A 14,520-nucleotide genomic window follows, 5' to 3' on the forward strand; every position below is an offset into this window, starting at 1 on the left:
TCCCGAGCTCTTCGCGATGCTGAAAGCTGCGGAGGTAGAAATCAAGAAGGAGCATCAAGTGTTGATGGTTAACAAGACCACTAGTTTCAAGAAAAAGAGTAAAGGGAAGAAGAAGGGGAACTTCAAGAAGAACGGCAAACATGTTGATGCTCAAGAGAAGAAACCCAAGTCTGGACATAAGCCTGAGACTGAGTGCTTCTACTGCAAAGGGACTGGTCACTGGAAGCGGAACTGCCCCAAGTATTTGGCGGATAAGAAGGATGGCAAAGTGAAAGGTATATTTGATATACATGTTATTGATGTGTACCGTGCTAATACTCATAGTAGCACCTGGGTATTTGATACTGGTTCTGTTGCTCATATTTGCAACTCGAAACAGGGACTACGGATTAAACGAAGACTGGCTAAGGACGAGGTGACGATGCGCGTGGGAAATGGTTCCAAAGTTGATGTGATCGCCGTTGGCACGCTACCTCTACATCTACCTTCGGGATTAGTTTTAGACCTAAATAATTGTTATTTGGTGCCAGAGTTAAGCATGAACATTATATCTGGATCTTGTTTGATGCGAGACGGTTATTCATTTAAATCTGAGAATAATGGTTGTTCTTTATATGAGTAATATCTTTTATGGTCATGCACCCTTGATGAGTGGTCTATACTTATTGAATCTCGACCGTGATGATACACATGTTCATAATATTGAAGCCAAAAGATGCAAAGTTGATAATGATAGTGCAACTTATTTGTGGCACTGCCTTTTAGGTCATATCGGTGTAAAGCGCATGAAGAAACTCCACACTGATGGACTTTTGGAATCACTTGATTATGAATCACTTGGTGCTTGCGAACTGTGCCTCATGGGCAAGATGACTAAAACTTTGTTCTCCGGAACAATGTAACGAGCAACAGACTTGTTGGAAATAATACATACTGATGTATGCGGTCCGATGAGTGTTGAAGTTCGTGGCGGGTATCGTTATTTTCTTACCTTCACAGATGATTTAAGCAGATATGGGTATATCTACTTAATGAAGTATAAGTCAGAAACATTTGAAAAGTTCAAAGAATTTCAGAGAGAAGTGGAAAATCATCGTAACAAGAAAATAAAGTTTCTACGATCAGATCGTGGAGGTGAATATTTGAGTTACGAGTTTGGTCTTCATTTAAAACAATGCGGAATAGTTTCGCAACTAACGCCACCTGGAACACCACAACGTAATGGTGTGTCCGAATGTCGTAACCGTACTTTATTAGATATGGTGTGGTCTATGATGTCTCTTACTGATTTACCGCTATCGTTTTGGAGTTATGCTCTAGAGACGGCTGCATTCACTTTAAATAGGGCACCATCAAAATCCATTGACACGACGCCTTATGAACTATGGTTTGGCAAGAAACCAAAGTTGTCGTTTCTTAAAGTTTGGGGTTGCGATGCTTATGTGAAAAATCTTCAACCTGATAAGCTCGAACCCAAATCGGAGAAGTGCGTCTTCATAGGATACCCAAAGGAAACTGTTGGGTACACTTTCTATCATAGATCCGAAGGCAAAATATTTGTTGCTAAGAATGGATCCTTTCTAGAGAAGGAGTTCCTCTCGAAAGAAGTGAGTGGGAGGAAAGTAGAACTTGATGAGGAAATTGTACCTTCTCCCGAATTGGAAAGTAGCTCATCACAGAAAACAGTTCCAATGATGCCTACACCAATTAGTGAGGAAGCTAATGATGATGATCATGAAACTTCAGATCAAGTTATTATAGAACCTCGTAGGTCTTCCAGAGTACGATCCGCACCAGAGTGGTACGGTAATCCTATTCTGGAAGTCATGTTACTAGACCATGGTGAACCTATGAACTATGAGGAAGCGATGATGAGCCCAGATTCCGCAAAATGGCTTGAGGCCATGAAATCTGAGATGGGATCCATGTATGAGAACAAAGTGTGGACTTTGGTGGATTTGCCCGATGATCGGCAAGCCATAGAAAATAAATGGATCTTCAAGAAGAAGACCGACGCTGACGATAATGTTACTATCAACAAAGCTCGACTAGTTGCAAAAGGTTTTCCACAAGTTCAAGGAGTTGACTACGATGAGACTCTCTCACCCGTAGCGATGCTTAAGTCTGTCCGAATCATGTTAGCAATTGCTGCATTTTATGATTATTAAATTTGGCAAATGGATGGCAAAACTGCATTCCTGAATGGATTTCTGGACGAAGAGTTGTATATGATGCAAACGGAAGGTTTTGTCGATCCAAAGGATGCTAACAAAGTGTGCAAGCTCCAGTGATCCATTTATGGACTGCTGCAAGCCCCTCGGAGTTGGAATAAATGTTTTGATAGTGTGATCAAAGCATATGGTTTTATACAGACTTTTGGAGAAGCCTGTATTTACAAGAAAGTGAGTGGGAGCTCTGTAGCATCTCTGATTTTATATGTGGACGACATATTATTGATTGGAAATGATATAGAATTTCTGGATAGCATAAAGGGATACTTGAATAAGAGTTTTTCTATGAAAGACCTCGGTGAAGCTGCTTACATATTGGGCATCAAGATCTATAGATATAGATCAAGATGCTTGATTGGAATTTCACAAAGCACATACCATGATAAAGTTTTGAAGAAGTTCAAAATGGATCAGTCAAAGAAAGGGTTCTTGCCTGTGTTACAAGGTGTGAAGTTGAGTCAGACTCAAAGCCCGACCACTGCAGAAGATAGAGAGAAAATGAAAGTCATTCACTATGCTTCAGCCATAGGTTCTATCATGTATGCTATGCTATGTACCAGACCTGATGTATGCCTTGCTATAAGCCTGGCAGGGAGGTACCAAAGTAATCCAGGAGTGGATCACTGGACAGCGGTCAAGAACATCCTGAAATACCTAAAAAGGACTAAGGATATGTTTCTCGTTTATGGAGGTGACAAAGAGCTCGTCGTAAACGGTTACGTCGATGCAAGTATAGACACTAATCCGGATGACTCTAAGTCACAAACCGGATACGTATTTTTATTGAATGGTGGAGCTGTCAGCTGGTGCAGTTCAAAGCAGAGCATCGTGGAGGGATCTACATGTGAAGCGGAGTACATAGCTGCTTCAGAAGCAGCAAATGAAGGAGTTTGGATGAAGGAGTTCATATCCGATCTAGGTGTCATACCTAGTGCATCAGGTCCAATGAAGATCTTTTGTGACAATACTGGAGCAATTGCCTTGGCAAAGGAATCCAGATTTCACAAGAGAACCAAACACATCAAGAGACGCTTCAATTCCATCCGCGATCAAGTCTCGGTGGGAGACATAGAGATTTGCAAGATACATACGGATCTGAATGTTGCAGATCCATTGACTAAGCCTCTTCCACGAGCAAAACATGATCAGCACCCATGGGTGTTAGGATCATTACTATGTAATCTAGATTATTGACTCTAGTGCAAGTGGGAGACTGAAGGAAATATGCCCTAGAGACAATAATAAAGTTATTATTTATTTCCTTAATTCATGATAAATGTTTATTATTCATGCTAGAATTGTATTAACCAGAAACATGATACATGTGTGAATACATAGACAAAACAATATGTCCCTAGTATGCCTCTACTAGACTAGCTCATTCATCAAAGATGGTTATGTTTCCTAGCCATAGACATGTGTTGTCATTTGATGAACGGGATCACATCATTAGTAGAATGATGTGATGGACAAGACCCATTCATTAGCTTAGTATTGTGATCGTTACAGTTTTATTGCTACTTCTTTCTTCATGACTTATACATGTTCCTCAGACTATGAGATTGTGCAACTCCCGAATATCCGGAGGAACACTTTGTGTGCAATCAAACGTCACAACGTAAATGGGTGACTATAAAGATGCTCTACAGGTGTTTCCAAAGGTGTTTGTTGGGTTGGCATATATCGAGATTAGGATTTGTCACTCCGTGTTTCGGAGAGGTATCTCTGGGCCCTCTCGGTAATACTCATCACTATAAGCCTTGCAAGCAATGTGACTAATGAGTTAGTTGCGGGATGAAGTATTACGGAACGAGTAAAGAGACTTGCCGGTAACGAGATTGAACTAAGTATTGAGATACCGACGATCGAATATCGGGCAAGTAACATACTGATGACAAAGGGAACAACGTATGTTGTTATGCGGTTTGACCGATAAGGATCTTCATAGAATATGTGGGAGCCAATATGAGCATCTAGGTTCCGCTATTGGTTATTGACCGGAGACGAGTCTCGGTCATGTCTACATAGTTCTCGAACCCGTAGGGTCCGCTCGCTTAACGTTCGGTGATAATCAGTATTATGAGTTTATGTAATTTGATGTATCGAAGGTTGTTCGGAGTCCCGGATGTGATCACGGACATGACGAGGAGTCTCTAAATGGTCGAGACATAAACATCGATATATTGGATGACTATGTTTGGACATCGGAATGGTTCCGGGTGAGTTCGGGCATATACCGGAGAACCGGGAGGTTACCGGAACCCCCCCCCCCCCCCGGAAGTATATGGGCCTTATTGGGCCATAGTGGGAGAGAGGAGAGGGAAGCCTAGGAGGAGGCGCCCCCCCCCAAGCCCAATCCGAATTGGGTGGGGGGCCGCCCCCCCCCCCTTCCTCCCCCCTCTCTCCCCCTTCCTTCCTCTCCTAATCCAACTAGGGAAGGGGGGAATCCTACTCCCGGTGGGAGTAGGACTCCCCATGGGGCGCGCCATAGGAGGGCCGGCCCTCCCCCTCCTCCACTCCTTTATATACGGAGGAGGGGGCACCCCTTGGACACACAATTGACACTTCTCTTAGCCGTGTGCGGTGCCCCCCTCCGCCATATTCCACCTCGGTCATATCGTTGTAGTGCTTAGGCGAAGCCCTGCGTCGATAACTTCATCAGCACCGTCATCACGCCGTCGTGCTGACGGAACTCTCCCCCGACCTCAACTGGATCAAGAGTTCGTGGGACGTCGCTGAGCTGAACGTGTACAGATCGCGGAGGTGCCGTACTTTCAGTACTTGGATCGGTTGAATCGAGAAGACGTTCAACTACATCAACCGCGTTAGTAAACGCTTCCGCTTACGGTCTATGAGGGTACGTGGACGACACTCTCCCCTCTCGTTGTTATGCATCACCTAGATAGATCTTGCGTGTGCGTAGGAATTTTTTTGAAATTGCTGCGTTCCCCAACACAAAATTCAAAAATTGTTCACTGATTTTTAAAAAATGTTCATTAAATTCAAATTTCATTCATCATATTTTAAAAATGTTCACCAAGATGCAAAAATTGTTCACTGACCTAAAAATGTTCATTAAATTCAAATTTTGTTCATCACTTTCAAAAAATGTTCATCAAATTAAAAAAAATGATTATCGGATTTAAAAAATGTTCAAAAAAATTCAAAAATTTGTTCACTAATTTAGAAAAAATAGTTAAATTCAAATTGTTTTCATCATTTTCAAAAAATATTCATTGAACTCAACTTTTTTGGTCATCGTATTTAAAAAATATTCACCAAAATGCAATAATTGTTCACCGACCTAAATAAATTTCAATTTTTGTTCATTATTTTCAAAAAATGTGTGTCAAACTCAAATTTTGTTCATTGATTTCAAAATTTGTTCATGAAATATAAAAAATGTCATTCTTTTTGAATCTCAAATATTTTATGAATTCAAGAAGTGTTTTTACGACAGTTCACAAATTTTTTGAATTTTAGAGGGAATCCCGAATTATTATAATAGAGAATAAAACAAAAATAAAAAATAAAAAAGGAAAAGTTAAAAAACAAAACAAAAAAGGGGGCGGCCGCGCAGCGCGTGGGCCGGCCTAACTGGGCCCGCTGGGGGCGGGGGGTGTGCGCTACCGCATCTGGGGGGGCGCCCCACGCGCCATATAGGTGCTCCCATTAACTCTTTCCCAAACCCCAAAAACACCAATTAACTCTTTCCTAATCCCAAAAGTAGACTATTATTGTTCACTATTATTGACTCCAAAAAACTAATTAGCTATTATTAATATGTATGAGCAACATTCTAAAATTAAAATGAACTCATATTTGAAAAATGGTTTTGCTTAATCTGAATCATATTTTACGCGGAGCAATTTTTGTATTTTTTTCTTTTTCTTACCTTTTATTTGTTATTGTTTTATCGGTCGTATGTTATTTTGTTTCTGGTGTTTTTTTTCAACCCTAAACCACGCGTCACTACAATTGCATGTCAAACGATCGCACACAATAACAAGCGCATGCCACCGGTCACGCTTAGCTACGATTGCATGTTCATCGGCTGCATGCAACCGCAGCTGTATGTTCACCTCTCTCTCATAGGTGCTCATAAGAGCAACTTTAACCGGGCGATCCATTTCGTCCGCTCGTGTTCGTTTGAGTTGGCACAGACACAAAACTCGGCCCAACGCGGCGACCCAAACAAATGCACGTCCATTTTTTGTGCGCCCGCGGCCCGCGACCCATTCCAGGCCCAAATTTGAGCCGCATTTGCGTCGGCGCGGACATGGGATGGACGCACGCGACGCCCGCCCTTCTCCTTCCCCTGCCCCGCCAGTCGGTGGCACAGCGCCACCATTTCCCCCACTCTCCCAAAAACCTCCTGCCCACTCGCGCGCGCCATGGATGACGACGCACCGACCTTCGACGTCGCCGCCGGCCTCACCTCCCTCGCCTCTGCCGGCCTCATCTCCGGCACAGGAGGTAAGGCGCGTGACGCCCTCAAAGCGTCAGCGCCGACCAAGAAGAAGAAGGAGCTGACGGACGAGCAGCACGCTGTCCAGTCGGCCAAGAGGAAGCAGCGCCAGCACGCGATGGAAGCCAGGATCGACGCCGCGGCCGCGTCCACCCTTGTCGGGTCTCTCTAATATTTTTTAGTCTCCCCCAGTCTCTTTAATATTTTGTACTTTGCTAAAAAAATAGGAGGGGGAAGGTGGGGGAATAAAATACAAAAATGAGAAAACCCATATTTGTACCATTGCCCGCTCGAAGCAACATATTTATATTTTGTTAAAATATATTTGTATTTTTTCAAGTATATTTATATTTACCTTCGAGCGGGCAACAGTACCATTTCCTACATTTACATATCTTTATTTTGAAAATTTAGCAAATATATTCATGTATTACAAACTATAAATCCAGAAGAAGACAAAAAGTTGAGAAACAACATGCAGACAACAGTGGACTTACATACGTAACCAAGTTTAAATAGGCCAAAATTTAGCCACATCCAAGAAGTCATGAGAACATGCAGCCATGGACTAATGTTGTTAAAGTTTTTTGAGAAGACTATAATGATGTTAATCAGTTTTATTTTTTGAGACATTGATGTTAATCAGATGCATCAGGCATCAGAAGTTTCCTGGGCTAGAGTACCTGCTTTCGTTGGGGTGCACAGATCGGACAGTCGAGCATTCAGATCTCACCAACTGCGTACCCCCAACCCCAATCAGTATCATCATCAGTATATAAATATGACACCTTTGCCCACTGTAAGACAATGATTTGGGGAACCAGCTCAACCCTCTAGGGATGGCTTATCTCATATATATAATGGGCGTGTTACAATAGGTACAATATATGTACACAAATATAGAAGCTATACATAGTCTAACACCCTCCCTCAATCTTAGCCACTTTCTAAAGAACTGAGAAGGGTAAGATTGCGCCTACAAGCCTCGAACTGTGGTAAAGACAAAGGCTTAGTGAAGATGTCTGCAAGTTGATCTTTGGAAGAGATGGAATTGATCTGAAGTTGCTTCTGTGACACACGTTCCCGTACAAAATGATAGTCCACTTCAATGTGTTTCGTTCGGGCATGAAATACCGGATTTGTAGAAAGGTATGTAGCACCGATGTTATCACACCAAAGGATAGGAGGCTGCGGTTGAGACATACCCAACTCCTGAAGCAAAGATTGCACCCAAATAATCTCTGCAGTAGCATTAGCCACAGCCTTATACTCAGCTTCAGTACTACTACGTGATACAGTAGCCTGTTTCCGAGCACTCCAGGCGATCAAGTTAGAGCCAAAGAACACAGCATGGCCCCCCGTGGATCGTCTGTCATCCGGGCTGCCAGCCCAGTCCGCATCAGAGTAGGCCGAAAGAACCCGAGAGGGAGTCGGCCGAATATGCATCCCAAAAGACACTGTGAATTGGACATAACGCAGGATGCGCTTAACAGCAGCCCAATGAGTGTCGCGGGGAGCCTGAAGATACTGACAAACCCTGTTGATAGCATAAGAAATATCTGGCCTCGTGATCGTCAAGTACTGAAGTCCACCAACAATACTCCTGTACTCTGTGGCATCCGCAGAAGACAGAAGCGCACCATCAACGGCAGTGAACTTTTCGGTAGATGACATGGGTGTGGTAGTCGGTTTGCACTTAAGCATCCCAGCTCGCTGCAATAAATCCAAGGAGTACTTCTTTTGTGTCATAACAAGACCATCAGCACGAGAGGTAACCTCAACCCCAAGAAAGTAGTGAAGCTTCCCAAGATCTTTGACAGCAAAAGCAGCACCAAGAGAGCGAACAAGAGCATCAGCAGCATACCGAGAGGAACTGACAAGAATAATATCATCCACATAGACCAAAAGATACATAGTGACTTCTGGCTTCTGTAGAAGAAATAATGAGGAGTCAGCAGTGGACAACACAAACCCATGAGCACGAAGAGCTGAGGCAAGACGAGCATGCCAGGCACGAGGAGCTTGCTTCAGACCATAGAGCGCTTTGGTGAGACGGCAGATGTGATCAGGACGATCAGGATCAGAGAAACCAGGCGGCTGTCGCATATAAACCTCTTCCTCCAAGAAACCATGAAGAAAGGCATTCTGCACATCAAGTTGACGAAGAGACCAACCGCGAGTGACAGCAAGAGAAAGAAGAAGCCGAATGGTGGTAGGCTTGACAACGGGACTGAAGGTGTCCTCGTAATCAAGACCATAGCGCTGCCGAAATCCTCTGGCAACAAGGCGCGCTTTATAACGCTCAATAGACCCATCCGAGTGCTTCTTCACTTTGAACACCCACTTGCAGTCAATAACATTAACCCGTGGTGGGGGAGGAACAAGAGTCCATGTCTCGTTACGAAGAAGAGCATGATACTCCTGCTCCATAGCCTCTCGCCAATGAGGAACACGCATGGCAGCCTGATACGAGCGGGGCTCAGAAGACGGATCCGCAACAGCAGCAGCCAGACATGCTGCCAACCAAGCAACAGTACCATCCATACGTTCCTTTGGTCGAAAAATACCACTGCGACTACGTGTATGTGGACGTAACACAGGAGCCATCGAGGTCGAGGAAGCAGCCGGCGAGGGGCTGGGCGACGATGATGAGGAGGAATCAACCGGCGACGAGGAGCCAGGCGATGGAACCAGGTCCTCCATCATGGCAGACGGCTCGGTGGATCCAGAGCCCGCCAGCGGGCTATCCAACAGAGCCGCGGGCGAGGCCGGTGGAGCGGACCGAGCCACGGGCGATGCCGGCGTAGCGGGCTGAGCCCCAGGCGATGCCGGCGTAGTGGGCCGAGCTGCAGGCGAGGCCGGCGTAGCGGGCTGATCCGCTGGAGACGCGGGCGAGGCCGACGTAGCGGGCCGAGCCGCGGGAGACGCAGGCGTACCAGGCCGATCAGAGGACGAGGCCGGTGCCTCAGGTGCATCCCCCGAGCGTGCATGGGCACACGGATCGAGGCCATGCAACGTCGCGGTGTGATCGACGTGCACAGCAGAGGGCGGCGGCGATGATGATGGGGAGTCCTCCAAAAGCTCCAAACGAGCCCCACGTCGGGTTCCTGCACCATGGTTAGGCAATAACACAGGAGAGTATGCAACATCATCAAATTGGTCAGAGGCAAGAGAGGATGAATGCATGGACGGAGGGGCATCTGTGGACACAGGTAGATTGGCAAACGGAAAGACACGCTCATCAAACACTACATCCCGAGAAATGTAGACACGATTAGTGGGAACATGAAGACATTTGTAACCTTTATGAAGGGAACTATAGCCAAGAAAGACACACTTTTTGGACCTAAATTCCAGCTTGCGTCTGTTATAGGGTCGAAGATGCGGCCAGTAAGCACACCCAAATACTTTAAAGAAAGTATAATCGGGTTGTTCATTAAGGAGAAGTTCAAGGGGAGTCTTCATGTTGAGAACACGTGTGGGAGCACGGTTGATAAGAAAGCATGCAGTAGTAAAAGCATCACTCCAAAACCGGAAAGGAACCAATGCATGGCCAAAAGAGTGAGACCAGTCTCAACAATATGACGATGCTTACGTTCAACGGAACCATTCTGCTGATGAGTATGTGGACATGCTAAACGATGAGCAATCCCAAGCGAAGAAGGAGTTGAGGTTGCGATACTCGCCACCCCAGTCCGACTGAACATGAACAATTTTATGCTTGAGAAGACGTTCAACGTGTTTTTGAAACTGAACAACAATATCAAACGCATCAGATTTACGCTTAATAAGATAGAGCCAAGTAAAACGACTGTAAGCATCCACAAAACTAATATAATAGTTATGACCACTGACAGAAGTTTGGGCAGGGCCCCATACATCCGAAAAAACAAGTTCTAAAGGATGTTTCACCTCACGGCTATAATCCGAAAAAGGAAGTTGATGACTCTTCCCCTGCTGACAAGCATCACACACTGCTACATCATTATTGCTAGAGACAATGATTTGAGGGAACCAGCTCAACCCTCTAGGGATGGCTTATCTCATATATATAATGGGTGTGTTACAATAGGTACAATATACGTACACAAATACAGAAGCTATACATAGTCTAACACCCACTCACTCTTCCTCCCTTGCCCTTTGTCCGTCCGTCTCCCTTGCGGGCCCTTCGCCAGGACACCACTACACACAGCTCTGCGGGCCCCAAGGTCTGCTTGCCTCCTGTTTAGTGGCCAGCAATCCAGTCGATCACCAATGGCGTCCACCTTGCAGATGAGTAGCACCCCTAGCACCATCACCGACCTGGAAGCCGCCACGGTGAGCCAGATCGCCCAATCGCTGTGTCCATGGGCTTCGCCGATGAGAGCGCAGCTGGCGCGCTCGCTCTGGGCTACAGGGTCCATGACGCTGGTCATGGGCATGACCACCGCGTTCCACCTGCCGCCGGCCGGACCAATCTTTGGTCCGGCCGTCTACTACTTCACCCTCGTCCTCGTCCTCGTCACCGCCGCCGTGGAGATGGCGACGGCCTTCATCCTGCTCCGCTCCGACGAACCGCGCTGCCACACGCCAACCGCCTGCTGCCGTTCGCCTACCTTCTTCTTCTCGTCGCAGTCTCGGCTAGCGGCTTCCTCGTACCATTCAAGATCTACTAGTAAATTTTACTGCCACATTCCCACCGCTTTACTCTGCGGTGTCCGAGAACACCAGATCAGTAGCTAGCTAGGCTTGCTATTCTGTCCGGTTCTGTGTTAGTGCATATATCCTTTCCGGGCGGGCAGAGATCGGTCGCTGGTTCAATTGCACTGTGTTGTGGCGGCGCGGGTGTGGTCCGGTGGGCTTGGCTGCGCGGCCAGCAAGCTCTCCGACGGACGAGATCTGCGGCGCCGGCGGTGGGGCTTCTGGCCTCTTGCGGCTCCAGATCTGGCCGCCCCTTTCCCCTTCTGCTGCCCTGCGTGCTCCACCGCGTCAGATCTGGACCGGGTCGACTTGGTTCTCCGGTGCCTGGAGCTGGATGCGGTGTTGGTGGTGTGGAGCCTTGACCGGGAGAAATCCATGGCGGCGACGTCCATGGACGCCATTCCCCTTCTTGGAGGCGCCATTCAGGTCTTTTGCTCCACCCTCCCCTTCCCTTAGCATCCCGGGTGAAAACCTGAACTTTGTTGGGCGGCGACGGTGCTCTTGGCGCCGTTTGCTTCGTGAAGTCGTTGCCTTGGATGCTTTTTGGACTATGGGCACTGCGGCGTGGTGGTTGTCGGGTGGCGGCGACAGTGTGGCCCCAGTGGCGGAGCCGGCAGCAACGTTGCTCCTTCCTCCCTGGACACCCCGTTGTTGTCTGACCGGCACCTTTCTCCTCTCCAGAGGTCGTCAGTGGGCAGCGGTGATGCGGTGTCTCTGGTGAAGTTTCTTAGTCATGTAGGGTGTGCTCTGTTCCTACTCCTTCTGGTTGCATCCTTCCGTCCATGTTCTAGGGTGAGCAACCCCATATGTCGACGGTTCGGCGCCTTTCGAGCCAGGCGAGGAGGCAGGGGCCTCCTTCGACAGTGGGAATGGATGAAGATGTTGTTCCAGGGCCTTGGTTGTTTGGTGCCGACATAGCCTATCCTCGACAGCGGGCGCTTCCCGGAGCCCCATTTCTTCTTCCCTGGTGATTCTTGTGTGGATGAGGGCCTCGCGTGCTTCAGCTTGTGCTTATCTTGTGCTATCTTACTAGCTGTAGTGAGTGAGGTTTTGAGAGCTGCCTACCAACACCCTTGTATCTTGCCGTGTTCTTGTTTTTTTGTTTGTTCGAGTTTGTAATGCTTTGGTTGTATTCCTGGCCGGTTGATGGCTTTGTTAATTCAAAGCCGGGCTCCCCCTTGAGCCTTCGTTCCAAAAAACTAGTACGCGCTGCCCATGATCAATCAAAAATTATAAAATGTGTTGCATACAAATACAAGCGTGCGACCAAATGAATAATACCCTCAAATACGGAGTGCAAAAGGAAGGGAAAGCATTTTAATTTTGTGACCATACAAGTATATAAAATAATGTCCCTAAACCACACAAAATTAGCTAATTATGATATATGTCATGTCGAATTTTGGGGGAAATCATTCGGTGCTTCTTTCTTTTAGTCTAGAACACTGAGCAATGCTAGACGTGTGGGGGGTTTGCTATGGAATTGACGGACAGAGCAACATGGAGGATTAGGATTGGAAGTAGAGGGAGGTGAGGATGTACCCTTATTACTAGGAAAAGGGCTATAGATGATATGGCCACTAATGGCGCACCAGACATGTGATGCGCCATTACTATACTGTGTTGGTGCGCCATTAGTAATATATTACTAATGGCGCACCTGGTGTTTGATGCGTCATTAGTAGTTTTGAAAAAAAATAAAAAAATTATTACTAATGGCGCACAGTGGTACAGTGCGCCATTACTAGTTGACATAGTAATGGCGCACCACACCCACCGTGCGCTATTAGTAGTTTTGAAAAAAAATTAAAAAAAATTGTTAGTAATGCCGAGCCCCACCTCCCCTCGCCCCGTCGCCCCCCTCCCCTCGCCGCCCCCTTGCCCCACCTCCCGTCGCCCCACCGTCCCAACCACCCGCCGCCGCCGATGCCACCCGCCACCGCCCCCTGGCCCTACCGCCCCTTGCCCCGTCGCCCCCACCACCCGCCACCACCCCGTCGCCCGAACGGCGCCCCGCCCCGGCGCCCCGTCGCCCGAACGGCGCCCCCCTGGTGCCCCGCCGCCCCCACCACCTGCCCGTCGCCCCCTGCGCCCGCGCCGCCCCCGGAGCCAGGCTCGCCGCCGCCCCTGCGCCCGTGCCGCCCCCGGAGCCAGGTTCGCCGCGGGCCCCCTGCGTCCGCCTCGCCCCCCCCCCCCCCCGAGCCAGGCGCGCCGCCCCCGGAGCCAGGCTCGCCGCGGGCCCCATGCGTCCGCCTCGCCCCCCCCCCCCCCCCCGGAGCCAGGCCCGCCGCCGCTGCCCTAACCGCGGCCGTCCACCACCACCCCCTGCCCCCGGAGCCAAGGTGAGTATTTTTTTTGTTTTTTTCTACTGTTTTTCTTTGTTGTTTAGGTTTAATTAGGTTATTGATAGGTTTAGGTTAGTGGTTGGTTTAGGTTAGTGCTAGATTTAGGTTTAGATAATTAGAAGAAGAAGAAAGTTGAAAAAAAAGAAGAAGAAGTAGAAGAAGAGGAAAAAGGAAAAAAAGGAAGAAGAATAAGAAGAAACTTGAAAAACAGAACAAGAAAGGAAGAAGGAGAAGAGGAGGAGGAGGAAGGAGAAGAAAGAAAAAGGAGAACAAGAAAAGAAGAGAGGTGGAGAAGAAGAAGATGGAAAGGAAAAGGAAGAATGCATCATTGTTTAATTGTAGAGGCTGATGATCGAAAAGTTGACCTTTCTTAGGAGTAGCATCTTCAAATAAGTAACCCTTCATGTCTTCAAATAAAATAACAGAACAACATAACTCAGAACGGTAATATAACCAAGAAATCATACAAAACATTAAAACAGTGGAAACTACTGCAAGGTTTTGACATCATTAAACCCACCCACATGATTGAAATAAAAAAACATAACTCTGCATATGCAAAGACAGAAGGCATAACAGAGAAAAAAATCATTATAAAAAAACTAGATGCTGATATTAAGCTTGCACATTCAATAGGTCACACCTTTACTGCTGAGCCGGATATAGCGTTGGAACTCTGTTTTGGGGTCACTGCCATACTCCATGACATCATTAGGCTGCTGGTTCTGCTGCTTATAATGTGCAAGTTGTAAGGGTACTAATTGGTCTGATAATGTTGTAAGGGTACTAATTG

This window comes from Aegilops tauschii, chromosome 6, assembly GCF_002575655.3.
Source record: "Aegilops tauschii subsp. strangulata cultivar AL8/78 chromosome 6, Aet v6.0, whole genome shotgun sequence".
In the NCBI taxonomy this organism is placed as follows: domain Eukaryota; kingdom Viridiplantae; phylum Streptophyta; class Magnoliopsida; order Poales; family Poaceae; genus Aegilops; species Aegilops tauschii.